The sequence below is a fragment of the Myotis brandtii genome, unplaced genomic scaffold (genome assembly GCF_000412655.1).
Source record: "Myotis brandtii unplaced genomic scaffold, ASM41265v1 scaffold59, whole genome shotgun sequence".
Taxonomy (NCBI): domain Eukaryota; kingdom Metazoa; phylum Chordata; class Mammalia; order Chiroptera; family Vespertilionidae; genus Myotis; species Myotis brandtii.
In genome coordinates, this window is record NW_005370223.1 from 2,360,632 (window position 1) to 2,387,867 (window position 27,236).

The following is a 27,236-nucleotide window of genomic DNA, read 5'->3' on the forward strand; positions in this document are numbered from 1 at the left end:
GGTCTGATCGATGCTTCTCTGTCTCTGGATATGGTTTTGCTCATCAGTTTATGTTGTTCATTATATTCCACAAATGAGTAAGATCATGTGATATTTATCTTTCTCCGACTGGCTTATGTCGCTTAGCATAATGCTCTCCAGAACCATCCATGCTGTTGCAAATGGTAGGAGTTCCTTCCTTTTTACAGCCGTGTAGTATTCCATTGTGTAGATGTACAACAGTTTTCTAATCCACTCATCTGCTGATGGGAACTTAGGCTGTTTCCAAATCTTAGCTATGGTAAATTGTGCTGCTATGAACATAGGGGTGCATATATCCTTTCTGATTGATGTTTCTAGTTTCTTGGGATATATTCCTAGAAGTGGGATTACTGGGTCAAATGGGAGTTTCATTTTTAGTTTTTTGAGGAAACTCCATACTGTTCTCCATAGTGGCTGCACCAGTCTGCATTCCCACCAGCAGTGCACAAGGGTTCCTTTTTCTCGGCATCCTCGCCAGCACTTGTCATTTGTTGACTTGTTGATGATAGCCATTCTGACAGATGTGAGATGGTACCTCATTGTCGATTTGATTTGCGTCTCTCGGATCATTAGTGACTTTGAGCATGTTTTCATATGTCTCTTTGTGCCTTGATTTTTGTTAACCTAAACAATTTGTCTTGAGATCTTTTCCTATCAGTACCTATGGATCTAATCAATGTATCTTAATGGCTGTATAGTACTTCATCATACAACATGTCAGAATTTTAAAAAATTTGTACATGAAATTTTTGGTATGTACAATGGAATATATACCATCTATATAAATTGTGAAGCTAATAGTGAAACAATCATCTGTAAATTTACCTCTCAACCTGGGATTTCTGGTCCCATTGGCTCTAACGTGAGGTCGTCTCCTACGCAGTCTGCTTGTGTCCTCTCACCCTGCCAATGCTAATCTGAATTATTGTGTGAATCGCCTTGTTTCTGAAAATAGTTTCTCCACATATATGTATATCTAAATAATATTTAGTTTTTCTTTTTAGAAGGCTTCATGAAACTGCTATTTTAATTGTATGTAGTCTTCTACAATTTCCCTTAAAAAGAACATAGCATCCATTTTGCAGTGTGCAGCTGTGTTTCATTTATTTTCACATTTTATAATACTCCATTGTGTGACTAGGTCACAACTCACCTCCCCGTGTGACTGTTGATGGGCTTTGGGGTTGTTTCCAGATTTTGCTGTTTCAAGCAGTACTGTGTATGAACATTTTTTGTCCGTGTCTCCTGGCACATACGTGCAAGGGTTGCTCTAGGCTAGGGCATATACCTAGGAGTGGAATTTCTGGGTCACATTCAGCTTTGCTAGGTAATATCAAATTGTTTTCGATGGGATTGTGCCACTTTACATTCCCACCAGACGTACGTAAGAGTTCTAGTTGTTCCCTGTCCTCCCCAAATGCTTGGTACTTTCAGATGTCTTAATATTTACCACTAATGTCCTTTTCAGGGAGGCCAAGTGAAAGCTTAATGAGAGTCTGACTCTGTTATCATAATAAATACTTTTAACCAGGCCATCCTAAAAAAAATGAATTCTACTTTTCTGTATAAAATTTGTTTTTCCTTTCTTGCCCTATTTGACTTGCCTCATTTGTTCCCTGACTGTAACAGATTTTCAGTATATTTAAAGGTAGTTCACACATGGAAAACAAATCTGCTAAATGGGTATTTACATTCTGCTCTAGAGTGAATGTGATCCTGGCAGGGCTCCACATGCCAATTGTGGTTCATTAAGCCACAATTGTGGTTCATTAAGGTTAGGGTTGGTTCAGTGTGGAGGAGTTAGCCTACAAAGACGAAAGAGAAAACCATGGCTCCTTTTTACCAAATTCTAGACCACCTTGACTTTCAGAGCAAACTGGATTAGTGCTCTTTGAAAGGAATTGTGTCTCCCACCATCTATCTCTCTCCTCCCATCCGTCTTTCTTCCTTTTTTAATGTATTCATTAACTGACTAACTAAAAATCTAGTGGAAAGGACAAATGAATTATTACTGAGTAGCTTGCAAATGGGATGATATAGAATGGACAAATGACCTCTCGAGTCCACCTCAACGTCTGGAATGGGGCAGGCTCTGCTGGTTGGTGAACCAATGAATGAATAAATACTATAAAAAGTTTTTAGTTTCTCACTCATTGAAGTAGGAGGAGTTTATAGAGTTGAATTCCCATTAACTAGTTCACCTTTTATTGCTGGAGATAGTCGTCTTTGATAATTTAATACTCAAAGCACCCATATGGTCTCCTGATTGCTTCCTTCAGGAGATGTAAAACATTCTATCCATTTGTTTTACTTTTTTAAAAAATACCCTTTGCACCCTTTCAAGCACTCATTCTTCTTTTCCCAAATCTTGGGAATGGTTAGCTCCTTATAATAAGCTGGTATACTTTTCCCCTTTTGTACAAAAGTAAGAGCTTGTTATCACCTAGTGTTTCCCTGGCCTAGAAAAGCTGAGAAATACACATTAATGAAAACACAAGGACTTATAAAATTGCTCTCCCTAGAAGAATGGCTGGTGCTTGGTAATTGGCTGGATGGAATGTGGGTAATGGATTGTGGTGGTGGTGGTGCTGCTGCTACTGCAGCTGACAGGGTTATATAACTTTGAAATCAGGAAGTACATCAGTGGGGTAGGGGAGAACTGCTTTTAACAAGCAGCTGTGATTGCCTGAACTTGTACTGGCCTTGCACTCTTACGATTATAACCTTGGTATCATTCTCATTTGTACACTTTATTTGCATTCCAGAGCTCAGCTGAAGTTGCTTGGGTCCCTCATTTCTTTAATCTTTGTCCTGGCTGGCTTGCATGTAAATCAATTTCAGACTTTCAGCTGCTCATATTTTGCTCCAGTTCACACACTGTATAGAGCTCTTTCTTTGTAGGCTCCTGTCCAAAGCAAGGCAGTATATCTTAACACTGGACGAAACGGTTGCTATTGTAGTGAGTTGTTACTGAGCATCAGGATGGGGTTCAGAAGATGGAGCAATTGAGATGGCTCAGGTCTGGGGACTTCCCAGCTGAGGACCCTGGAGAATTTTCTAAGCCACTCCAGGTACCCTATTTCACTCCTGCCAGAGGTAGCGTTTTCCTTTCCCTACTCAGGATGTCATGAGCAAAACTGAGAACACAGACTCTAAAACTATTTGAGTGAAAGTTTGTAGTGCTATTCTGCACCCTCACAGAGGTAGGGTAAGCACGCGTGCATCATGTCCCTTTCTCAAACCTGTACATCAAATATAATAATTTTTTTATTTTTCAGTATAAAAATGCATGCAAACTGAACTGATAAAGGGAGAGGCTAAAGAAGGTAACATTGAAAAAGAAAGATGTTTGGTCATTCAAGCTACTATTGAAATATCGAATCTCTTTAATGGTGATATATGTGCTAGAATGGTTTATAATCCTATCCTTTCTATTTTTTCTTCTCTCTGGAGAAGAGTAACATATTGTGCAATGTCTGACTGAGGAGAGTATATACTGATTTATAATTTAGAGAAACAGTTCGGCTCTTCTTGTTAGCTGAATCTAAAATAGCAGTGGCCTTTGAATACTGCCTAACTTTATTTCACAGGTAAACCATGAAAAGCAATTATTTGGTACATTTTCTATATGCTATTCTCTTCTTTCATCTCTATAAGGCAGGGACTGTGTTGGTATTTGGCAAACCTACTGTCTTAGCCTAAACCTCTTTGGTTGTTTGTTTGTTTTTTTAATGGAAATTTAATCATCTTGCCAGAGCCATGTTAAGGAAGGGATCCGACAAAGGCAGTGTTCTTGGAGCCAAGTTCTCAGGCTGGCCAGCTCTGCCCAGCTGCCTCCTTTGGTCCTAGTACGATTTGTAGAACTGGACTTTCTGCTTGAGGTTGGGGTGGGGTGCAGGGATGAAGCAAATAAAAGGGACCCGTGGGTGTAAGAGAGGTAAGCCAGAGGTCAACCAGAGATCTAGCTGACACAAAAGACCCATGACCAGCAGCACAGATTTGTGGCTCAGTCCCACAAGCCGAGTTGAATTTCCTGGAGTGGGTCTCAGAATTCAGCATGCATAGAACATCTGGGTGCTTCATAAAAACGTAGACTCCTAGGACCCATGCTCAGATTCAGATCCAGTAGATCTGGAGTGGGATCCAGGAGTCTGCATTCGCACAGATGTCACAGATGCTGGTGGTCTGAGGACGACATTTAGGGAAACACAAACCTAGTGCCTCTTGTGTTTTGTTTTTCTGTTTTTGGGCACTTTGCCTCTGCTTCAGAAAGTGACTTTTGGATATGACTCTTTTAATGTCAGCACTGGGAACTGGTGATGTACTTCTATCTAACCTGGTTGAACTCTAGCTGAGACGACTTTAGGCACATTACTTATTGGACATCTGGCTTTATCTGGAAGGCTCCACTGGACCCATTTAAAATCCAGTGGTGCTGTGTCACATATAGAAATTTTTTGATATTTGCCTGAACCCATTTAAATCCAGTGGTTTAAATGATAGACAGCTGGAGTTACCGGCTAGCCTTCCAGGTCTACCCAAATCCTCTTCCTTTGGGAATCCCACTTCACTTCAGAGTAAATAAGAGATCCTCTCAGGCTGGAATTTTAAATAGGAGAGTTGAACAACTGCACAGTAAATTATCAAGAATCTGAAAGGTTCCCCTATATCAGTGATGGTGAACCTATGACACGCGTGTCAGAGGTGACACGCGAACTCATTTTTTTAGTTGATTTTTCTTTGTCAAATGGCATTTAAATATATAAAATAAATATCAAAAATATAAGTCTTTGTTTTACTATGGTTGCAAATATCAAAAAATTTCTATATGGGACATGGCACCAGAGTTAAGTTAGGGTTTTTCAAAATGCTGACACGCCAAGCTCAAAAGGTTCGCCATCACTGCCCTATATCATGGTGAGACTTCTTCTTTTTTTTTAATCCTCACCCAAGGATATTTTTTCCATTGATTTCTAGAGAAAGTAGAAAAGGAGGTAAGAGGGGTAGAGAGAGAGAGACAAAAACATTCACATGAAAGAGACACATCCATTGGTTGCCTCCCACATGCACCCCTACTGGGGCTGGAGAACCTGCAACTGAGGTACATAACCTTGACCGGGAATTGAACCCAACGACCCTTTGGTCCACAGACTGACATTCTGACTACTGAGCAAAACCAGCCAGGGCCATGGTGGGGCTTATTTTCATAATATATAAACCACTGAAATAATAAAAAATACAAATAATTTATAATTGACTACCATGGGCCAGGCCTTGTCCCACATAATTTACACCATTATTATTATTCTCTTTTATAGATAAGAAAACAAGACACAAGAAAGCTAAGTAACTTGTATAACTAAAAAAATACTAGTCCGGACATCTTGGTTTGTATAAGTTAAAAAGAAACTATTGAATAAACTAGAAATCTGAAGAAGCCTTCTTTTGCAAACAAGGAAATAAAGACATGAAGGTCATTTAGAGCTACAACACAACCACTTGTGAGAAGGGTTGTTGAAGTTTTTTAGAAACGGATCTAGGCATGGTAGCTGTAGCCTTTAATGCATAATGGGGTTAATTGTAGGATTTTCATTGTCACTCAGGATTTGACAATGTAATAGTTATTTGTGTCACTAAACCTTTTAGGCTGGAAGGTTTTGTACATTAGTAGCTGTTAAAGATCTCATTGTAGAAATTACTGTCACAATTATGGGAGCCCTAATTTAACCCACATTGATCATAACATGTTTCTGGCATGGTCAAGAAGTTTTTCCTGATTCAAATAGCTTTATAAGGCATATTAAAAGGCTGGCTTCAATTTCCCTGGAATTTCATAGCCCTACTGTTATGTTAGTCCTGGTAGAATTCCTTTTGAGGATATATTTTTTTTAATGTTCTGGAAAGAAAAGAAAGGAAGACAATTGACATTGCTTAGTGCAGAATCTCAGAATCCTGTCTATGACAAAAATGTCCCCTGGTCCACCAGCAAAAGTGCAAAGGTGGTCTCATTAACTTTCATGCTGGCCTTTGAGTGACAAGCCTAGGTTTCTAGGCGTCCCTACAAAATCCCCTCCAGGCAGTTGTCGGAGTCCCCAGTGTTGTCCGTCATGTTCTCAAGTTTGTTCATGACCACCTGCTCTGTTTCTTTGTTAATATATCCTTAGGTAATAAAAGCTTGGATATGTAATTAGTGATAGTAAGGAACAGAGACCCATGCTTTACCGTTTAAAAAAAATTTTTTTTTTAACTGGTACAAAATTTCCTCGGAGACCCACGCTTTACCATTTTTTTTCTGAGGAGTGGTTTTATAAAAAAAAATTTTTTTTTTAACTGGTACAAAATTTCCTCTTTTAGGGATGTGGAATTTTTCATATGTCAACGAGCTGCAACCTTTTGAAGGTTTAATGAAATCAGCAAATATATAATTCAATGTACGAGAGTGAATATGAATGAGGTCTATTACTGCTGAACAAATGACATTAATTTCCAGTGCACATGTGGAACTGAGCTTTAAAATATTTGTTTGAAAAATGTCAAGCTGCTTATTGTTTTAGAACATTTGAGCAGCTTTCCAGTATACTCTTCTTATACAGTTGTATTTCTAAAAGGCTATACTGTTTGCATATTTACTCTTCAACTTTAAAAGTTTGTCCATGGGCATAAATAGTGTGGAAATACCTTGAATTCTTCTTTTTTTAAAAAAATATATATTTTATGGATTTCATAGAGGAATGGAGAGAGAGAGAGATAGAAACATCAATGATGAGAGAGAATCATTGATTGGCTGCTTACTGCCCACCCAGGGGTGATCCTGCAACCAGGCTTGTGCCCTGATGGAGAATCGGAGCTATGACCTCCTGGTTCATGGGTCAATGCTAAACCACTGAGCCACGCCAGCTGGGCAAATTCCTCTTTTTATTAGATTGCATTTCCTAGAGAATATTAAAAATATTGTCCTTCACTTTCAGCAGTTGTTTTAGGCTAAGAGACTCACTTTATGCCCCAGTGCTTGTCATCCTCTCACAGGGTGGAGAAGCTCTTTTCAGTGCCCCCCAGAGGTTACAGAATAGATTGCTTAAAGCTAAAGGAGAAGCTTATATCTCCCGTGTCCAGTGTCAGCTCCCTAGGCAGTGCCTTGAGGACTCTAAGGCACTGGAGATTGGATGATGAGCAAGGCAGCCAGGGGCCCTGCCCTCTTGGAGGTCATGGCTGCAGCCCAGCAAAGATCAGTATTGGCAGAAAGAACAGACGTCTCCAAAGTGGATATGGGGAGTTCCATGAGGATGTTGGAAAAAAATATTTAAATTTAGGTTTATCTCATTTTGAATTTTTATCAATTGTTCTGAAGCATTTTTAAATAATACACTTAATTATTTTGTGCACCTATACCCAGATCTGCTTTAGAGCTCTCTGCTCAGTTCCATTGATCTTAGCTGATATCTGTAAGAAAGATTGACAACTATATTTTAAAAACCTAATGTATCCAACCAGGAAATTGATTTAATCAGAATGCTCCTTTCTAGAAATGATTTGCTTGAGCATGTTTTTTTTCTCAAGATGAAAGAGTACCCAGCAGCATGGTTATTTTTTGCACTTATATCCAATTTAGCACCTCTTTCAAGTTAGATTTGCAATGGGAGGAGCTTATTGTCCGTTCCTGTAAGATAATCTGTCAGAATGGTACTATATTCAGTTTTTGAGAAAACACAAAAAGCAACCTCCTCATTATCTTGTTTACTCATCCCCATTCCATCCTACCTGCCTGTAGCAATTCTTCCTCCACTGATGTCCATAATATGCTCCTAAACTGTGACCTCATGTTAAGGAAGGTCTCCATCCGGATATTCCCTGAGTTTACCAGCCCATCACTGGTGACCTGTGAATTGTAGTCATCCAAAGTGACTTCCAGGTGATGCCTTGAGCAGTGGCTGCTCATTTCATGCACTTAAGAGTCCTGGGTGCATGTTGACCAGGTGACACTACCTGTGCCACAGAGGCCCTCATCAGGGCTGCTTTCCATGATGTTGGCTTTCCAATTGACTTTGTAAAAAGATGTTATCTGTTTCCATCTCCTGGTTGTCCACTTCCTCCTCTGATTTTATCTTCAGTGCTCATCCCCTCCCCAATTTTTCCTAATAGGTAGGCTTTTTTCAAAAAATGATCCTTCCCCCTATGTTCTTTTCTACAGAACTTCCATGACAATTACATCTTTGTATTACTTTCATTTCCAAAACAAAATCATTTGATGACTTTCTATTATTAGAAAAATCTATATATATAAAAGCCAAGCAACTGGAATGACCGGAACGACCGCTCGCTATGACACGCACTGTGGCTGGCCAACCTCCCATGACCCCTCCCCCTGGCTGGCCCCGCCCCCAATTGGGGGCAGAGCTGGCCGGCCAACTTCCCGTGGCCCCTCCTCCCAGCCAGCTGGACCCCACCTGTGCACGAATTTGTGCACCAGGCCTCTAGTAATTTTTTAAAAACACATCTTAGTTTGCTATATTGACTTTTTCTTGGACAAAATTTAATTTGATGCATTTTACTACTTGAAAAGGAATTATTATCAACATTCCCAGATGGATCTGTTTATGAGCATTTAGTAATTTTTTTAGTCTCTTAAATTAGCACTCCCATCTATGATTCCTAAATTTAAATTAAACCAGTATATTTCTGGAACTTCCTAAATGAGTCTTTCTGATTCACTATTCTGCTTAATACGTATAGGTTGTTGTAAAGAAAGGCTTAAGCACTCTGTTTAATTCTGACCTCTGGGCCTTTGCACCAGCTGTTCCCTTTGGCTTGAGCTCTCTTTCCCAGACCTTCAAATGCAGCTATTAGCAGTCAGGTTTCAAACCAAACTTTACTTTCTTGAAGAGGACTTTTTCTCTCCATTCTGTCACCTTTTTGAAAGTGAATTAATTTAATTTGTATTTTTTATTTTATATGTGCTTGGAGTCATCTTTTTTCACTTGGTCATTCCCTGTTCTCCAATCAGAATGTAAGTTCAGAAGAACAGAGGCCTTGGCCATCAAGATCATTGCTCTACCCCCAACACATACACAGAGTGGTATCTGGCACATAGATGTTTGATAAATCTTACTGAATGCATGGATAAAATATTTTGGAAATTCTGGGAGAGAGAGAGAGAGAAGAGAGAGTATGGTGGGGGATGGGATACGGTCCCGGGTAACCTGGGATATGGTGATGCAATGTAAGCATACAAGGGCATGTGGGTGGCAGGTACATAATCTTCTTTATAGGCTTGTAGTAATTACCAGTCCCTGTACTTTAAAGACTGCCTTATAGACTAGGCTTAAAGAAGAACCAAGATGAACTCCAGAGGGTATAGAGACCCTCCCTTCCCTGTGGCCTGCTCTGTGTATCCCAAGCTTATCGTCATCCAATGCAACTCACACCTCTTGAGGTTTTGGAGCCAAGCCAGGTAAAAGGTAAACTTCTCTCATGTCTGATTATCGATGTTACTTTGGCTTAGGAGCTGATTTTGGTATAATTATTTGTAACCATGGTAGCAGAGCTGGTTTCTCTTGACATACAAGTAATGAGCCTCACCAATTCTATGCAGAAAGAATCCCTGAGGCTGCTTTCCTCCTAAGGAGGAGCCTGTGGGCAGGGCAGGCACTTACTACTCCAGGGCACCTGTCTGGTGCAGAGGCAGAATGCAACACAGCCCTACACTTCTAATTTATTATTGTTGTCTTGGTTTTTAAGATTGTCAAGTATTTCACCGACAGTGCAATAGCATATATATAAAGTAAAAATAAATAAACTTAGGTGCTAGGTACAGTCCTACTAGGCTTTATAGACATGGGTAGTGAAGCAGGAGTAAAGGAATGAGTGTGCTCATTTTCTGCTGAACATAATTTTTTAACCTTTAGGCAGCAAGCTGAAAATGCCATGTTCACATAAATGAGCCTACAGAACCTCCATCTGTATAATCAGAATTGTTGTGGATCTTATTTTTTCATAGAGAATCACTAACATAGATTTCACATTTTGGGCCAAACGTAAGATATTGTTTGGTTTTGTTTGCTTTTTGAAGAATGATGAATTTACTTTATGATGATACATTAGATAATTGACTTTGGAATCATAGCCCCCTTTTTACCTTTATTGTCTGTTTTCTAATTTTATTTCTTTATTGAAATTGGAGAAGGTTTTGCCTCGTGTTTAATGATTTTATGTTTTATTTATAAATAATATTGGTCTAAAATTTACTGTTCCTGTTTTGTTTTGGTATCAAGGTAATACCTTAATAAATGAGTTGGCTTAGTTTGAGGATTATATATTCCTTTAAATTGTGTAAAACCTTTTGAGTCTAGTGGCTTAGTTTGTGTGTCTGTGAGAAGGAAAGAGAATACTTTCTGATTTTTTATTGAATTTCTTAATGTGTTCTTATTTTCCAAGTTTTTTATTTGTTCTTAAGTCAATTTTGGTAATTTTTCTCTTTCTAGAAAATTATTTCTTTGATCACTCTAATCATTATTTCTGAAATGTTAGTCTTTCCATAAAATTAATTTAAGCTGGAGTAGAGTTTTTATTCAAGTTGTTGATTTTGTTGACATTTTTAGCAACACATGTCTTCATGTGTTTTGGAATTTTGGTTTGCTGACTCATTTTGAGCAGGATGTGTTCAAATTGAGTTTGTGTTATTGTTTGTATTGTTTTCTCTCCCTCTGGGCTCACTGTTCTCTCTCTAGAGGTTTTCTGATTGCTTTCACCTGGCCTGCAGCACTGCCAGTCCACAACCAAGGTTTTATTGTGTTGTATCACACACCCTTACCAATGGCAATAACAAGGATTGCATATTGTTACAAAGCCAGCGGGTGGCTAGTTTCAGAGCCTGGTTCTGATTCATGTCCATTTCTCCTCTACAGGCTCAAACTTTTTATAAAGCTGTGCCTCTTGGCATGTGATTTTGCTTTTAGCCTCTTGTCCTGAGCCCAATGCCCTTGCTTGCTTCCAGATAGTTAGTCTGGCTCAGGTCTCCCTATTTGCAGTGAGGTGGTTAGATCCTCTTGGCCTGGAGGAGCAAAATGCCCAGCAGTTAGTGCTGGCTTCTAGACCTGGAGTCCTGCAGGTCTCCTGGCCCAGACCCACTCACTGCTTTGTGATTCGAATCTACTTCTAGTCCACAGAGATGTTTATCTGTTTTTTGAGCCAACTACAACCTTTTGGTTTTCACCTTTTATATTTCATCTCTAATTGCACATGTTTGGGACAGAGGAGGCCCATAAAGGTGCAAATGCACTGTACCATGTTGACCAGAAATCTAATTATCAGCTTCTAAACATTTTATTTCTGGTCCTAATTTCTTGTTGGTAGTTCTGTATGGTTCTAAACTTTGAAGACACATTAAAAGGTTAATCTTTTAAAATTATACACATTGTTCAAGCTCATTACTGAGAGAAAGGGAGTTACATTATATCAGTGATGGTGAACCTATGACACGCGTGTCAGAGGTGACAAGCGAACTCATTTTTTTGGTTGATTTTTCTTTGTTAAATGGCATTTAAATATATAAAATAAATATCAAAAATATAAGTCTTTGTTTTACTATGGTTGCAAAGATCAAAAAATTTCTATATGTGACACGGCACCAGAGTTAAGTTAGGGTTTTTCAAAATGCTGACACGCCGAGCTCAAAAGGTTCACCATCACTGTCCTAGACAGTTAATGACCTGTTTGTTAGAATAGAAATTAGCCCAATAGAAAAGTTGGGAAATTAGACCTGGGAGATTTTTCAGAAGTAGACAGAAACACAGCAAGATGGAAAGCGTGAGAAAGCAATGCAGAGGGTCAACGCAGGAGCATTCAACAGCTGACCCAGAGGCAAATAGCAGGGGAAGCGTCAAAGACATCATGACATTGTCTGGAACTAAAGGACTTAATGCTTAGACTGAAAATGTGCACGCAGTGTCCAGCACAATGAATTAAAACACCACAAACCTCACGTAACCCATGACCATAACACGTCGGAACAGCAAGGATAAAAGGAAAATCCTAACAGCAAAAAAGAGAAAAACATCCAAAATGAAAACAATAAGTCAACATCAGTCTATACTCATCAGCAACCCTAGAAATTAAGAGCTTTTGGCTTTTTGAGGGAAAGTCAATCGATTGAGGCTCAACACATAGCTAAAGTATCAATAAATAGGATGGTAGAATGAAGACGTTAGCAGGCATGTGAGGCTCAGAAGGGACTCTCCAGGGAAACAGGAGGGCTCGACAGAATACGAAATTTGTAAGAGAAGTTGAACAAAATTAAAAATATGTCAAAAGTAATTAGTTAAAAAAATTGAACTCCAGGCAAAAAGTCATATGAGAAAGAACAGTTATCAGAAAATGCAAAGGCTGTGCAATGAGCCACGTTTAAACAATCAGAATCATGAAATCACTATTGATTTCAGAATCAACCTACTGATAAAGCTCAGAAGACTAATTGCCATTATAGAACGCAGTGTAAGTGTTGTAAATTTGACATCGTGAAAGTAACAATTCAGGACGTAGAAACGGGAGCAGAACGGAAATCGGCACCTGCAGTCTCATGTTTGAAAGTAGGAAGTGCCCTGGCCAGTGTGGCTCAGTTGGTTGAGCATTGCCCCATGCACCTAGAAGTCACCGGTTTGATTCCCAGTCAGGGCACATGCCCAGGATGTGGGCACCATCTCTAGTAAGGGGTGTGCAGAAGGCGGCTGACTGATGTTTCTCTCTGTCATCAATGTTTCTCTCTTTCTCTCCCTCTTCCTCTCCCTTCCTTTCTGGCTCTAGAATCAATAAAACATATTTTAAAAATAAAAAGAAAGTAGGAAGTGAAGATACATTGTTGTGGTAGAAGAAAAAATAAAGATCTTTTAAATAATTTTAAATAAATAATTTTTAAAAATTAACCAACAACAAAATGACACATACGTTCACATCTCTGGTTCTTGTATCCATTTAGAAGTATTTTGGCAGGAATAAAAGCAAAGATTCCCCTTTGAAACCGAAAAATATTTTCATGAAAGATTGTAGCTTTTGATGTTAGGATTAATCCAGATTTTGATTTGTCATTACTAAAGCAACGACATTGCCACCTGTTGTCGCAGGCTAATGCCAGAATGAGAGAGTGGAGCGTAACAAACAGAGGGTGCCCGTGGGGCAAGCGGAGGCCGAGCGCTGCAGGGTGGGCTGTGCAGATGGATGTAACCGCTGCAATCTCGCATCGCCGAGATGAACAGAAACTTGGCCATCGCCACTTATATCCTGTTCATGTCATGGGCGCTCATTTACCACAATATTGCACATATTAGATGAATGTGAAAAACGTAATTTTGTTAGCTTTGCGGTTTTGCTTCTATTTGATGTGCATTTTTAAAACGGGATGTCATTTATTACTACGTTGGAAGCATTGTAACTCCACTTGGAGAACTAAGGAGAGACGTATGCCTCACGGGGCCTCATGTCCAGGCCACTGTGCCCTTTCCTGAAAGAGCAGCTTGTTGGTTCGGGGTGTGAGCTAGCTCGGTGGCCACAGGCTGAGCCCAGGCCTAAACCTTCCAAGCAGGTCAGCCCTCCAACGACAAGCTCCATTGCTACATGGTTGCCCAGATCCCGGCTACTCCTAAAGTGATGGGACCAGCCGCACTGCCATTCCCTGGGGATGAACCAGTCGGCATCTCTAACTGACCCCCCGCCCCCCCGTGACCTGTGTGCATTGAAGTCTGGGAGGCATTGTCCTGCCCTTTCTCTGGGACTTGGCGAGCATGGGAGCAGCATCCCCCTCGGGGGAACCCTCGCCCGCCCGGGGCTTGCGGCTCTGCCCGCGGAGTGCCGCTCCTCCGAGCACCATCAGGGCTCAGGGACGCTGTGAGCTCCCGTTTCCAGCACTTGGCGATGTTTGCAGTTTCCAGGTGCCCAGACTCCGTGTCTGTAAATCACAGCAGTAATAATATTTGTCTCACAGGGTTGCTGTGAGGCTCACAGGTAATAATCCATATGAAGCGCTCAGCACAGAGTAACATCTCAATAAATGGGGCTGTAATGCTGAGCCACCGTCAGAGTCGGGGTGATAACACCCAGCAGGAAAGGCTGATGTGTAATGGTCTCAGCCTCGGCTGTCATCAGGCCCATTTCCCTCATCAGTAGCTCATTACGGGGTTGTCAAGTCACAGACGCTGTAAGCCACACGCCATCACGCCGAATAATAGCCATTATTGCCGGCCTCGTGTGTAAAGCATTGCAGAGCCGGTACCCTCTGCTCCTGAGAGAGATGTTCACTGGAGGGGGGTGAGGAGCAGGGGCACTGCCCGCTGGAGGGGGGTGAGGAGCATGGGGCACTGCCCGCTGGAGGGGGGTGAGGAGCATGGGGCACTGCCCGCTGGAGGGGGGTGAGGAGCATGGGGCACTGCCCGCTGGAGGGGGGTGAGGAGCATGGGGCACTGCCCGCTGGAGGGGGGTGAGGAGCATGGGGCACTGCCCGCTGGAGGGGGGTGAGGAGCATGGGGCACTGCCCGCTGGAGGGGGGTGAGGAGCATGGGGCACTGCCCGCTGGAGGGGGGTGAGGAGCATGGGGCACTGCCCGCTGGAGGGGGGTGAGGAGCATGGGGCACTGCCCGCTGGAGGGGGGTGAGGAGCATGGGGCACTGCCCGCTGGAGGGGGGTGAGGAGCATGGGGCACTGCCCGCTGGAGGGGGGTGAGGAGCATGGGGCACTGCCCGCTGGAGGGGGGTGAGGAGCATGGGGCACTGCCCGCTGGAGGGGGGTGAGGAGCATGGGGCACTGCCCGCTGGAGGGGGGTGAGGAGCATGGGGCACTGCCCGCTGGAGGGGGGTGAGGAGCATGGGGCACTGCCCGCTAGAGAGAGAGACATCGATGTGAGAGAGAAACATCGATCAGTTGCCTCATGCAGTGCCCTGACCAGGGCCAGGGATCAAACCCGAAACCTAGGTATGTATCCTGACTGGGAATCAAACTCACAACCTTTTGGTGTCCAAGACAACACTCCTAACAACTGAGCCAAACCGGCCAGGGCAAGAAGGCAAATTTAAAGTCATAAAAAGTCCTGTTTACAATGGCAGATTTCCTTAAGAATAAATTACTAGCAATATAACTTAAATTTCTTATTTTGGGTCACGTTGAAGAAAAAAACATGATAATAAAAGTTGATAGCACAGAAGCCATCTAGTGTTCCAGGAAAACATGAACAGGTCCTTCTCACTGAATAATGGCCAAGAGAAGCCTGCTTTTCCTTTTAGAATCATAGAATCTTCACATCAGCCGTGTCCTTGGAGCTTATCAAGCTCAGCTCCCATTCCCAGCTCCGGTGAGATACCCTTTCTCTACCTAACAGATGTTCCTTTTGTTTTTGCTTGAACACTGCTAGTGTTTGGCAGCTTATTCCTCTGAGGAATACTGGTCCCTTGCTGGACCTACCAGATTTATTTTCCACTGAGCTGAAAGCTACCTGCACATACCCTCCCTCACTGGCCTGCTTATACCCAGAAGGGACATTTATTCCTCTTGTATAGGAACCAGCCATGGGCAAACTACGGCCCGTTTGAAATGAATAAAACAAACAAAAAAAAAAGACCGTACCCTTTTATGTAATGATGTTTACTTTGAATTTATATTAGTTCTCACAAACACTCCATCCATGCTTTTGTTCTGGCCCTCCGGTCCAGTTTAAGAACCCATTGTGGCCCTCGAGTCAAAAAGTTTGCCCACCCCTGATAGCCCTATGGAGCCCTGTCTTCTCCAGGGTAAACATAGCACTTGCTCTTCAAACAGTGCTATTTCCAGACACTGTAAAATCCTGACAGCTCTTCTCTGACCAGTCTGTTTTCCAGAGGTCTCCTTAGGTATCTGGATGGATTTTGAAGGAAAAAAGTGTTTGATTAATTAAATTGGGAGTATTACTTCTCATAATCAGAATCCCATATTTTTATCGGCAAACCCTAAAATTTTGTTAGCTTTTTCTGTAGCTGAAACACGCTGTAGTTCAATATTCTTAGGCCCACCTGAGTTTTCTGCTGGTCCCCAGATGAACTGCTACCCACCTACCACCTCAACGTGCAGTGTGCACCTTCGTATTTATTCCTGCTGAATTATCTTGTTGGTTATAAGCTATTATTTCTGCTTCAGAATATTTTAGAAACTTGATTATTTGGTCCAACATATTAATGATTCATCTTATATTTTTATCATCTTAAATTCATAAGCATGTCTCCAAAGTAATGGAAATGTTGAACAAGATTGAACCAGGGCTGACAGCAAGTGCTAACATTCAGAATTTAGTGAGAAATATAATTTAGTGAGAATTGTACTTTGAGGCTTGTACTTCTTTTAATCTTGCTCTAATTCTATAGCCTGTTAAATATACTCTTCGGGCTAATAAATACAAGTTAAATTAATAAACACTTGTTTTTCTGTGCATTTTTGTTTCTTCAGAAAATACACTATGAGGGGAAATTAGTCTTCCTTATTCTCTCCTTTTCTTCTTTGTTCCTTCGTTCCTTTTTCTTTTTTTTTTTTAAAGTTTTCCCAAGGTGTATACAAAACATATGGCTACAACCAACATTTATTTAACTGATCAGAATATAATCTCATCTCAAGACAAAATATTTAAGGGAACATGGATGACCTCATGAATGCTGACATGAAAAAACTGAAGCCCCGCCCTAGCCGGTTTGGCTCAGTGGAGATAGAGCGTCGGCTGTGGACTAAAGGGTCCTGGGTTTGATTCTGGTCAAGGGCACACGTCCAGGTTGCGGGCTTGATCCCCAGTGTGGGGCATGCAGGAGGCAGCCGATCAATGATTCTCTCGCACCATTGATGTTTCTCTCTCTCTCTCTCTCTCTCTCTCTCTCTCTCTCTCTCCCCCCCCTTCCCTCTTTCTCCCTTCCTCTCTGAAATCAATAAAAATATATTATTTTAAAAAACCTTGAAGCCCACAATGTGACAATAATGTCACAATATCCATTGATGGAGAAAGTGAGCAGTTTTTTCCCATGATGTTCTTTTATTCTAATTAATTTCATGTAGAAAGAGGAAAGCTAATCCATTCTCTTTTGTGGTCTCTGTTAAAGTCCTGAAAATTACCTTATATATTCATTATGTTCTTTTTTTAGGTTTTCAATTACAGTTTGCATTCATTATTATTTTGAATGAGTTTCAGGTGTAGAGCATAGTGGTTAGACAATCATATACTTTACAAAGTGGTCCCCCAGATGTTTCCAGTACCCACCTGGCACCATACATACTTATTACAATATTACTGACTGTATTCCCTATGCTGCACTTTACATCCCTGTGACTGTTTTGTAACTACCAATTTGTACTTCTTAATCCCTTTGCCTTTTTCACCGGCTCCCTATCCACCCTCCCCTCTGGCAACCATCAGTCTGTTATTCTCTGTACCTATAAGTCAGTATCTATTTTGTTTATTAACTTATGCTATTCTTTAGATTCCACATGTGAGTGAAATCATATGATTTTTGTCTTTCTCTGACTGATTTATTTCACTTGGCATAGTATTCTGTATACCTACCTATGCTGTCGCAAATGGTAAGATTTCATTTTTTTTTATGGCTGAGAATTATGTTTTTGTTTTTCACAGTAATTCCTCATGGACGCTCAATCTCTAGGGCCAATTTTTATTTCATTTTGTCCCGCAGATAAGTTTTCTGTCCTGTACAAAGCATGATCATGCTCCAAGGTTGCTTTGGACTTAGAAAATAGAATAACTTTCAGACTATTGTTTTTGAGTTGTGATGCATACATCTCATAAGGTTAACCATCTTTTTGCTATTAGTAGCTTTTGATTCTTGTGAGAATATAATTGTCACTTTTCTTCATGCGAGTGTTATTTGATTGTGAATATTGAAGATAAGCTTCAATTTAATATATTTTCAATGGAAAGGAAAATATATTTTGGGTATATATACGTAATATACCCTTTCCCTGGCTCTCATAGCATTTGTATTAAGTACAATAGTAGTTGAGATGTCTATTCTGGCTTTTTTAATTTCTACGACATGTAAATTCCAGTTAAAATATAAGACAGAATTTGGGTTTGTGGGAACAAAAGTACAAATGCAAGAAAATGTTCAATATTTGCTTTATCCCCTTCCTAAAAGAAAATATATCAATGGATATTTGGCGTTTTCCTAGTCTGAACACAGAGATTAATAGCTGAAATGAACTGGCTGAATAGAGAGTGTGTGACGTCAGATAGGAAGAGAGGATTAAAGACCAGGAAGTGCTGTGATTGGACAGCAAGCCTGCTGTTGTGCAGACATGGCCTGTCAGAGTAAGCTTGGCTTCTTGACACTGTCTTGAAGCTAAAAATTGCATTGTTGGAAAGTCCCCTATTAGGGTTGTCAGTAATACCACTTGACTGTCTTTTGTTTAAACTATAATTTATGCATCAAAATTGAAGTTGTCTTCTATTGTTGATATCATAGAAAGCCACAGAGTTACCCTAAAATTCATTGCCACATCTTGAGACTTGGGATGGTTGACTTCTGATTCCCCATTACCATTGTGGTCCAGGGCCATGGCTGGCAGGAGACAACAGAATAACTTGGATATTTGAGGTAGAAATACTTTAGGTGACTTTATTGAAACTATACAGGCTATCATAGCTCGGTAGTATTTCTCAAAAACTCCTCCCCACATCTCAGTTCACCTAGTTATAGCAACATCCATGATGCCATCAAACTAGCGCACATCAGAACATGGAGAAACAATTTTGTTATGTGAACCTCAGCAACCTGACACAGCCTGGACCCACAGCTCGACCTGGGTTTACTCTCTCTTTCCTTCCTGTGCTTTCCCAAAGCTGCTTTGCAATCCTCCTCCCTTCTGCTTTGTCTTCTACTTCATCTCCTCTTCTTGTACTAGTCATCGTTTTTGCTCCCATCTCTCCTTGTCTCCTTCCGTCTCTCTCTCCATCCCTTCCTTTCTTCCTCCATTTCCTAATCATTCACAAAGTAACTAAAAAGTCCCCACCCTCAAAACATATTTCTTCTTTTTTATTGATTTTAGAGAGGGATGAAGAGAGAGAGAGAGAGAGAGAGAGAGAGAGAGAGAGAAAGATAAGAGAGAGACATCGATTGGTTGCCTCCCCTATGTGTCCCATCTGGGGATGGAACCCTCAACCTAGGTATGTGCCCTGACCAGGAATCAAACCTGTGACCTTCCAGTGCATGGGATGATGACACTCCCAACCAACTGAGCCACACTAGCCAGGGCACAATTTTTTTTCTATTAAGGAAAAACTATGCAGTAGTAAATTCATATACTCGTTCACACTAATTTGGCTTTTAAAAATGGGAATTGATGGTAAAGGAGGAATTGATGTATAGCTTCCCAGGGACTGTGCTTTTCAAAGTGACAGCACTCACTTGAATAGGTGAGCCCTGGCCTGTTTAGTTTTTATCTGCTAGTACATCGAATAGGGTCGAGAACTGGGGGCTGCAGAAGAATGTAAAACCAGAGGCTTTCAGCTGATCTTGCTGACTTCTATAGAGCGCATTCAGCACATCACAGAAGGTTAACTAATTGTGAATATCTTCACAATCAATAGACAAATAAGCATCAAAAACAGTACTCTAAGCTGCATAGGCTCCTGGGAGTTTAAAAACCATTAGGAGTCAAGAAGAATCCTTTAGCTTGTAAACCTAAATGTCAAAAATAAAATCTTGTATAAATTGAACCATGAAAGAGTCTGTAGAATACCAAGTGCTTCTATCTTTTTTTTTTTAATTCTACACACCATCCCTGGAACGTAGGGGTGAGTGAATGGTTGTCAAAAAAGAGAAGTTACAGCTGTGCACTGTACCATCCTTGGATTTAACCATGGGAAAGATGATCATTATTGAGCTAGAAGTTAGCTAAGCTTTTCATCTCCCTTTCTTCCCCGGAGGAAGTTAAAATGCAATGTTGTAATTCAATTCTCTGCTCCTCCCATCCTTTCAAGTGAGACAACTTGTCCTGTGGTTGCTTAGGCCAAAGGAGAAGTAATTCAGAAGCATGATTCTTTCATTTAAAAGACTATTATCTCCAGTTGCAACCAGTCATGACTTCTGGATGAAATCCAAACAACTCCATTTAATCAGAATGATTTCCTTCCATAGGCATTCTCTGCTGTACCACTACCCACAAGTCATTGTTCAATAAATTTCAGCCATTTCTTCCAAATACACTGCAATCATATTTTATAAATCTACCTATGTGTTGGTTTTTCTGAGCCACCGATAAATTAGACCCTTCTTGTTTTATCCTAAGATATCTGTCTAGTAATGTACTCGGAGACTTCAACCAGAAACAGTAATGGTCTTCCTTTTATGAAGCCAGTCACAAGTAAGAGGGGGCAGTCTGGAATGAAACAGCTCCTTTTAGGAGCACCTGTGGTGATGTGTGAGCACTGGGACAGATGGCCCACTTTCTTGTGAAAGAAGTCTACGTCCCACAAGCTATCAACATCCAACAGCTTCACTAAACAAAGCTTGAAGATAAGAATCCAGTCAAGAGGAGCTCAGATGTTTGCCGTGTTGTGTCTGAATCCTGTGTGTCAGGGGCCTAGCTTTATTCTGTAGACCACCTAGTCTGTTCATTGGGGAGGACAGTATTTGTTCAAACATAGTCCCTTTTGACTGTGCTGGGCAATGGCACAATACATTCAGCAAATGCCCTCTGAAAGCCTAGATTGTTGTCTTCGACGGGGATTACAAAAACATGGATTTCTTGAGAAGTGCCTTCCCACCTGTGTTTGGATCCTAAATTTTGGGAAGATCTTGGCAGCCAGGGTATCTAGTTGATGCTCAGAGAATAGTCTGTTACAGTCATGAAGACTTTTCAAAGCACAAGTTCCTCATTTTAAGTGGTTAGAATAGGAAAAGAATTCTTGAAAACAGCCACGGAATATTGGACTAGATGTAACCTTGAAAGATTTTATTTATCCCTTCTATGTTAGCTTTCCATCTAAGACCAAAGACTGTAGTCTATTTTAGAAACCCTCCAAGGAAAGGAATTTTCCATAACCTTTTCCCCTGTTAACACTTTTTTAACTTCTACCAAGGCCACCATTAGAAAATTCTCAATCATCTGTATGTTTCTAAGGCTCATTGCTGCAGCTCAGACCTGGTTCCTTTGCTTTCTCGTCTGCTGTTCCTATCCTCCACAGAGGGCCTATCATTGCTGAAGCCCATTATTACATCACTTCTTGGCTTCTTCTCTAAGGCTAAATAATGAAAGATTTTCCCCTCTTTTTGTAGGTCATATTTTTTAACTCTTAATTATTTTTGGTGTTGCAAATTTGATTGGGGATTTCCTGTGTCTGGAAATGCCTTGAACTTTGTAGCCCAAACACTTATTCCGTTACCTCTTATAATACACCAAATAAAATGAGACTAAGAGAATGAAGAAGCTGCAAAGAAAACAAAACATCACAAAAGCCAAATATAAAACCACCAGATAGTTATCTTTCCGGTTCATTATTAAGCAAGACATTTGTCAAATAAAACATCTTTGAAAGTTGAGTGTGCATCTCATTTATTGAGGATTGATCAGCAAGTACTTGCTCAGGTTTAGATAAATACCTATAAAACTCACAATTTAAAATGCATAATGTTAAAGCTAGGCATGCCAAGAACATAAGTATGACCCAAAATTATATGTATATCATATATATATATATAACCATGGGCTTTTGAAAATCATTGAGCTATTATAGCAATAGCTTTCAGTATGCTGCTAAATACAATTATTTCAGATTTTACAAGTAGATTTGATCTCTGGTTGGTTTTTAGGGAGGATACAATCTTTTTTAGGTTTTGGTAACAAGATTATTGTAAGTAAATGTAAACACATCCCATATTTTTTCCTTTGCAACAGTTGAAATAGGATGAGGTAAATATGACCTTTAATGTTTGTACTGGCTTATAAAACTATCTGAGCCTCATGCTTTCAAAGACATGTCTTTAATAACCCCTGGTATTGTTTAACATAGCACTTATGCAAAAGACTTTATTTACATGTATATAAAATCTAAAGAACAATAATAAAAGGATCACACATGTTCTCACCACTTAGTTTCAGGGATAGAACACTACCAGTGTCCAAGAAGCCTGCTGTGTGCTTCTCTCTATCTCCTCCTTTCTGCCCCAGCCCTGTCTGATGTCAACACTCTCCTGATTTTGGATAACCATCACTTTGCTTTTCTTCATGACTCTACTACCTTCGCATGCATTGCCAAAGATTGTGTTACTTAGTTCAACTGAATTTTGAAATTTATATTAGGGAATAATTCTCTTCTATTTCTTTTGTGATCTTCTTTTTTGTTTTTTCTTCCATATATTTGTTTGGACATTCATTTACGTTGATTTATGTAGCTGGAGGTCATTTTCACTACTTTAGAATAATTCATTGTATGACTATACCACATAGTATTTACCCATTCTTCTGTCTATGGACATGTGGGTGAGTTCTAGTTTGAGGCCTTATCATCGCTTCCATATGACTATTGTGCTACAAAACTCAAGTTTCAGAATTCCTCTAGTATATGCACCCACAGTGGGATTGTTGGATTCTGAGATGCACACGTGTGCAATTGTTTTTCCTGCTCCTACCCGCAGTGGATGCGAATGCCTGATGCTCAGCATCCTTGGCACGGCTTCATATTATCAGATTTAAAACTTTTTACCAGTTCGTCTTCCTTTCATTGAGTTGTATGAGTTCTTTATATATTTTTTAAAGTTAATCCCTATTTAGATGTATCATTGGCAAATACATTCTCCCACACAGTGGGATCCCTTTTCAGTTTGTTGATGGTTTCTTTTGCTGTGCAGAAGTTTTTTATTTTGATGAAGTCCCATGTTTTTATTTTCTCTTTAATTTCCCTTGCTCTAGGAGATGTATTGGCAAACATATTGCTGCAAGAGATGTCTGAGATTATGCTGCCTATGGTTTCTTCCAAGATTTTTATGGAAGAAGATTTTCACATCTTACATTTAAGTTCTTTATCCATTTTGAATTTATTCTTGTGTATAGTATAAGTGGGTGGTCTAGTTTCTTTCTTTCTTTTTTCTTTTCTTTTTTTGCATGTACCTGTCCAATTTTCTCAACACCATTTATTGAAGAGACTATTTTTACTCCATTGTATTTTCTTGCTTCTTTTGTCAAATATTAATTGAGCAAAGTGGGTTAGGTCAATTTCTGGGTCCTCTGTTCTGTTCCATTGCACTACCAGAGATGGCTGAGATTTTGCTGCCTATGGTTTCTTCTAGGATTTCTGTGGTTTCACAGCTTATACTTACATCTTGATATGTGTTCCATAGGTTACCTCCCACACACACACCCTGACAAGGTTGGGGGATGGAACCTGCAACCCATATACATGCCCTTGAATGGAAATCGAACCCATGGCCCTTTGGTGCACAGGGCCTATGCTCTAACCACTTAGCAACACTGACAAGGGCTTATTCATCTTTTCATCAGACAACCTTTGTGGACTCAGTGTCACTGTAAGCACCCATAACAAAGAAGTGAGGGCCTTGTCTGTCCACCCTTGATTTGGTCTGTCCTCTCCCAGACCCACAGCTGGCCGGGAGGCAGTTGTGTGCCACTGCCGGTCTGACTTTAGTCCTAGCAGCTTCCATCCAGTGCATTTCTGCCTTACCGCCCTAGGTTCTACCCCCTTCTCCCAAGACGGAGTCTTTGATAGACACCGTGTGTCTCACAAATTACAACTCTCCACTTCAGAGCAGCGAGGCTCCCTCTGCCATGCCAGTTTTGTTGTGGCTGCTATTGCTGTTGCTGTTGTTTTGATAATCTTTCCTGCATTTGGAAGAGATGGCGGTGAAAAGGAAGTTGGAGGTTGGGGCATGGGTCAGTGCTCTGCCTGCCTCAGGGAGCCGCACAGAGGTGGGAAGAAGAGTGGGTATGCCACTTCTCTGTGCTTCTGGTGGTGTTATTGCTGTAGGGCAGCGGTTCTCAACCTGTGGGTCGCGACCCCTTTGCGGGGTCAAACGACCTGGTGAAAAGGAAGTTGGAGGGTGGGGGATGGGTGAGCGCTCTGCCTGCCTCAGGGAGCCGCACACAAGTGGGAAGAAGAGTGGGTGTCCTACTTCTCTGTGTTTCTGGTGGTATTATTGCTGCAGGGGCTCTGTTTCTACATCTGGCAACAGAGGCAGTGAAGGAACTATACATTTTCGCATCTTTTATCAGGTGGTTCTTTCTTGTGAACTGGAGTTTACTATATCTCTGGGCATGGTCTTGTTTTTTGGTTGCTTAAATCAGATGCAAATATATTATAATTAATGTTCATATCTGCTTGGCCCTGACATAAGGCATGGTGAGTTGGCATGTTTTACTGGGTTATCCTTGTGAGTTTGCATGAAGGCATGCTAGCCAGGCCACCATGCTGATGTGACCTCGTGCACTACTGTTTTCTAAGTGAATGTAGGAGCTGCTCTTATGGTTACAAAAGTTCAAGTTCAAGCCTGGCTGGTATAGCTCAGTGGTTGAGTATTGACCTATGAACCAGGTGGTCACGGTTCAATCCCCGGTCAGGCCGTATGCCTAGGTTGCGGGCTTGATCCCCAGTGTGGGGCATGCAGAAGGCAGCCAATCAATGATTCTCTCTCATCATTGATGTTTCTCTCTCCCCACCCCCCTTCCTCTCTCAAATCAATTTAAAAAAAAAGATTTAAATTTTAAAAAAAATCAAGTTCATTAAAAATTCTCCTGAATTAGAAAATTTTTTAAAAAAGATTTAAATTAAAAAAAAAAGAAAAAATCAAGTTCATTAAAAATTCTCCTGAATTAGAAGTAGCTTTCTGTCATTACTGTTTTTAAATCAAATAATATTAAAATTACACCTACTATCTCATGGTAGCCCCCAATTTTCTGATTTCAAAAATTATACTAAAACAAGCTATTATAATCCAAACTAGAGGCCCGATGCACAAAATTCATGCAAGAGTTAGCCTTCTTTCCCCTGGCTGCCGGTACTTGCTTCCCTCTGGCACCCGGGACCTGGGCTTCCCGCTGGCCACCAGGAGGCACCTGGGACCCGGGCTTCCCTCTCAGCCCTGGCTTCGTCCAGGAAGGTCGTCCAGAAGGACGTCTGGTCTAATTAGCATACTATGCTTTTATTATTATAGTTTGTGATCATTCTTCCATAACACTGTGCCAAAGACTTTGTCCTATAGGATATCGTTGAATTTCCTATTATTCAAAACCATTTCCCCTGTATTTTAATTATTAGTGTAAGTAGTAATTCTGGATTGGAGAATGGAGGCATTTCCGAAAACACATAAAAATATGATTTGAAAGCAACCTCAGTTATTCTGAAGGCAATCTGGAGGATAACATAGAGCTGCCTTGATTTAGTTACTCTTACATGTTATCTGAGGAAAAGGTTATTAAAATACATTTTGACACTATTTGTCCACTGGAGCTTTAACTTCACTGGGAAAATGGTTCTGAGAGTGGTGAGACTGTTGACTGATGTTCATTCCACATGGGATTACACCACTTTCTGAATCAGAGTTTCCTGCTATTGCAATATATTTTTTCATTTTTTCCTGAGAAACAATCCATTTGGGCTCATTACATGGCCATTTGTGAGTCTGGGGCATTGTACTTGTTTGTGACTATGATGAAGTCATCGTGGGCTGGGTCTGTCTGTGGACACAGAGTCAACAGGAGAGCGTGCAGCTGCTCAGAGAAGCAGGCAGTGCAAGTGTTCACCCGGGTATTTCCACCCAAAATCCTGCTTTCCCAAAGTCATGGGTTTTTCATTAATCATCAAGATTTGTTTACCGTTGATTTACTCATTACATGCTGTACATAGACATCACTCTGTTGAACTTATTCTTTTTATAGAACTTTTATTGATGCATAATAGTCTAAGAGAAAGTACACAGATCCTAAGTGTTTAACAAGATGAACTGCTACAAGCTGAGCACACCTGTGTAGCCGGTACCCAGACCAGGAGCCAGAACGTGACCAGCACCTCAGCACCTCTCCTTGGGCCCCTTCCTGGCACTAACCCTCCTCACCTTGGGATACCACTCTCCTGTGTTGCTTGTTTTTATATTTCATACAAATGGAATTATACATGGTGCATTGTTTTGTTTGGCTTCTTTCATTCTTCATTACGTTTATGAGATTCAGGTACATTTATCATGTATTGTGTTTGCTCATTCTTACTGTTGTGCAATGTTGCATTGATTAATACAACATCATTCATTCATTCTGCTGTTAACAGGCCTTTAAATAGTTTCCTTTCTGGGAAGGAGATGAGGGCTGTTATGAATATTCTATAGACATTCTAGTTCGTCTCTTTTGGTGAAAGTATATATACACACATACGTTTCTGTTGGACTTATAGATGGAGGTTGCATTGCTGGGTCATAGGGTGTGCAGATGTTCAGATTTAGTAGATAAGCCAGTTTTTCAGAGCGGTTGTAAGTACTTATGCTAACACCAATGATGTATGAGAGTTCCAGTTGCTCTATCTCCTCACCAGTATTTGGCATTTTCTACCTTTTATCTTTTTAGCCATTATGGTGGATATATATTGAATGGGGTTTAATTTAAATTTCTTTGATAATAATGAACCTGTGCACCTTTTCATATGATTATTAATAATGTGTATATTTATGTTTGTGAACTGTCTGTTCAAGTATTTTGTCCATTTTTCCATCAATTAACTTTCTTTTTGTTACTGTTTCGCAGGAATTCTATATAATCTGGATATGGGTTCTTTGCTGCATATTTGTGTTGGAAATACTTTCTTCTCCTCTCTGGCTTGCCTTTTCACGCTTTCAAGGGAGTCTTTTGATAAGCAAGTATTCCTAATATTTTAAAAGTCCCAATTTATTATTTTTTCTTTTATGGTTTGTTCTTTGTGTGTCCAGTTTAAGAAAGTTTCCTATTTCAAGTCCTGTGCTCTCCTCTAACACCTTTATTTAGATTTATAATTCATCTGACTTGATATCCATATATTGTATTGTATCGAGATCAAGATGTTACCAACCCTTCCAGATTGGGGACCCAAAACAACATCCTTCTGTCTATTGCCATTCACGCCAGTAGAATGAGACTGAGGTCGATAAAGTGGAGCAGAAACTTTATTCTTTGATCGAGGCATGGAGAAGGGGGAGCTCACGCTCTCACAGCACCTTCTCCCTGGCTGGGGAGGA

At 40.6% G+C, this 27,236-nt stretch overlaps 1 protein-coding gene and 1 long non-coding RNA gene across 2 annotated transcripts in view; one reads left to right on the forward strand and one right to left on the reverse strand.

Annotated features, from left to right (window-relative positions):
- The window catches only part of CPQ (carboxypeptidase Q), a 298,177-nt gene that overhangs the window by 126,104 nt on the left and 144,837 nt on the right, over positions 1-27,236 (forward strand). The window lies entirely within an intron of this gene.
- LOC106728320 lies at positions 495-22,494 on the reverse strand. Its single transcript, XR_001364617.1, has 3 exons — positions 22,481-22,494; positions 9,511-9,515; positions 495-621 (listed from the first exon to the last, which is right to left on the reverse strand). It is a non-coding gene; the product is annotated as an uncharacterized LOC106728320 (long non-coding RNA).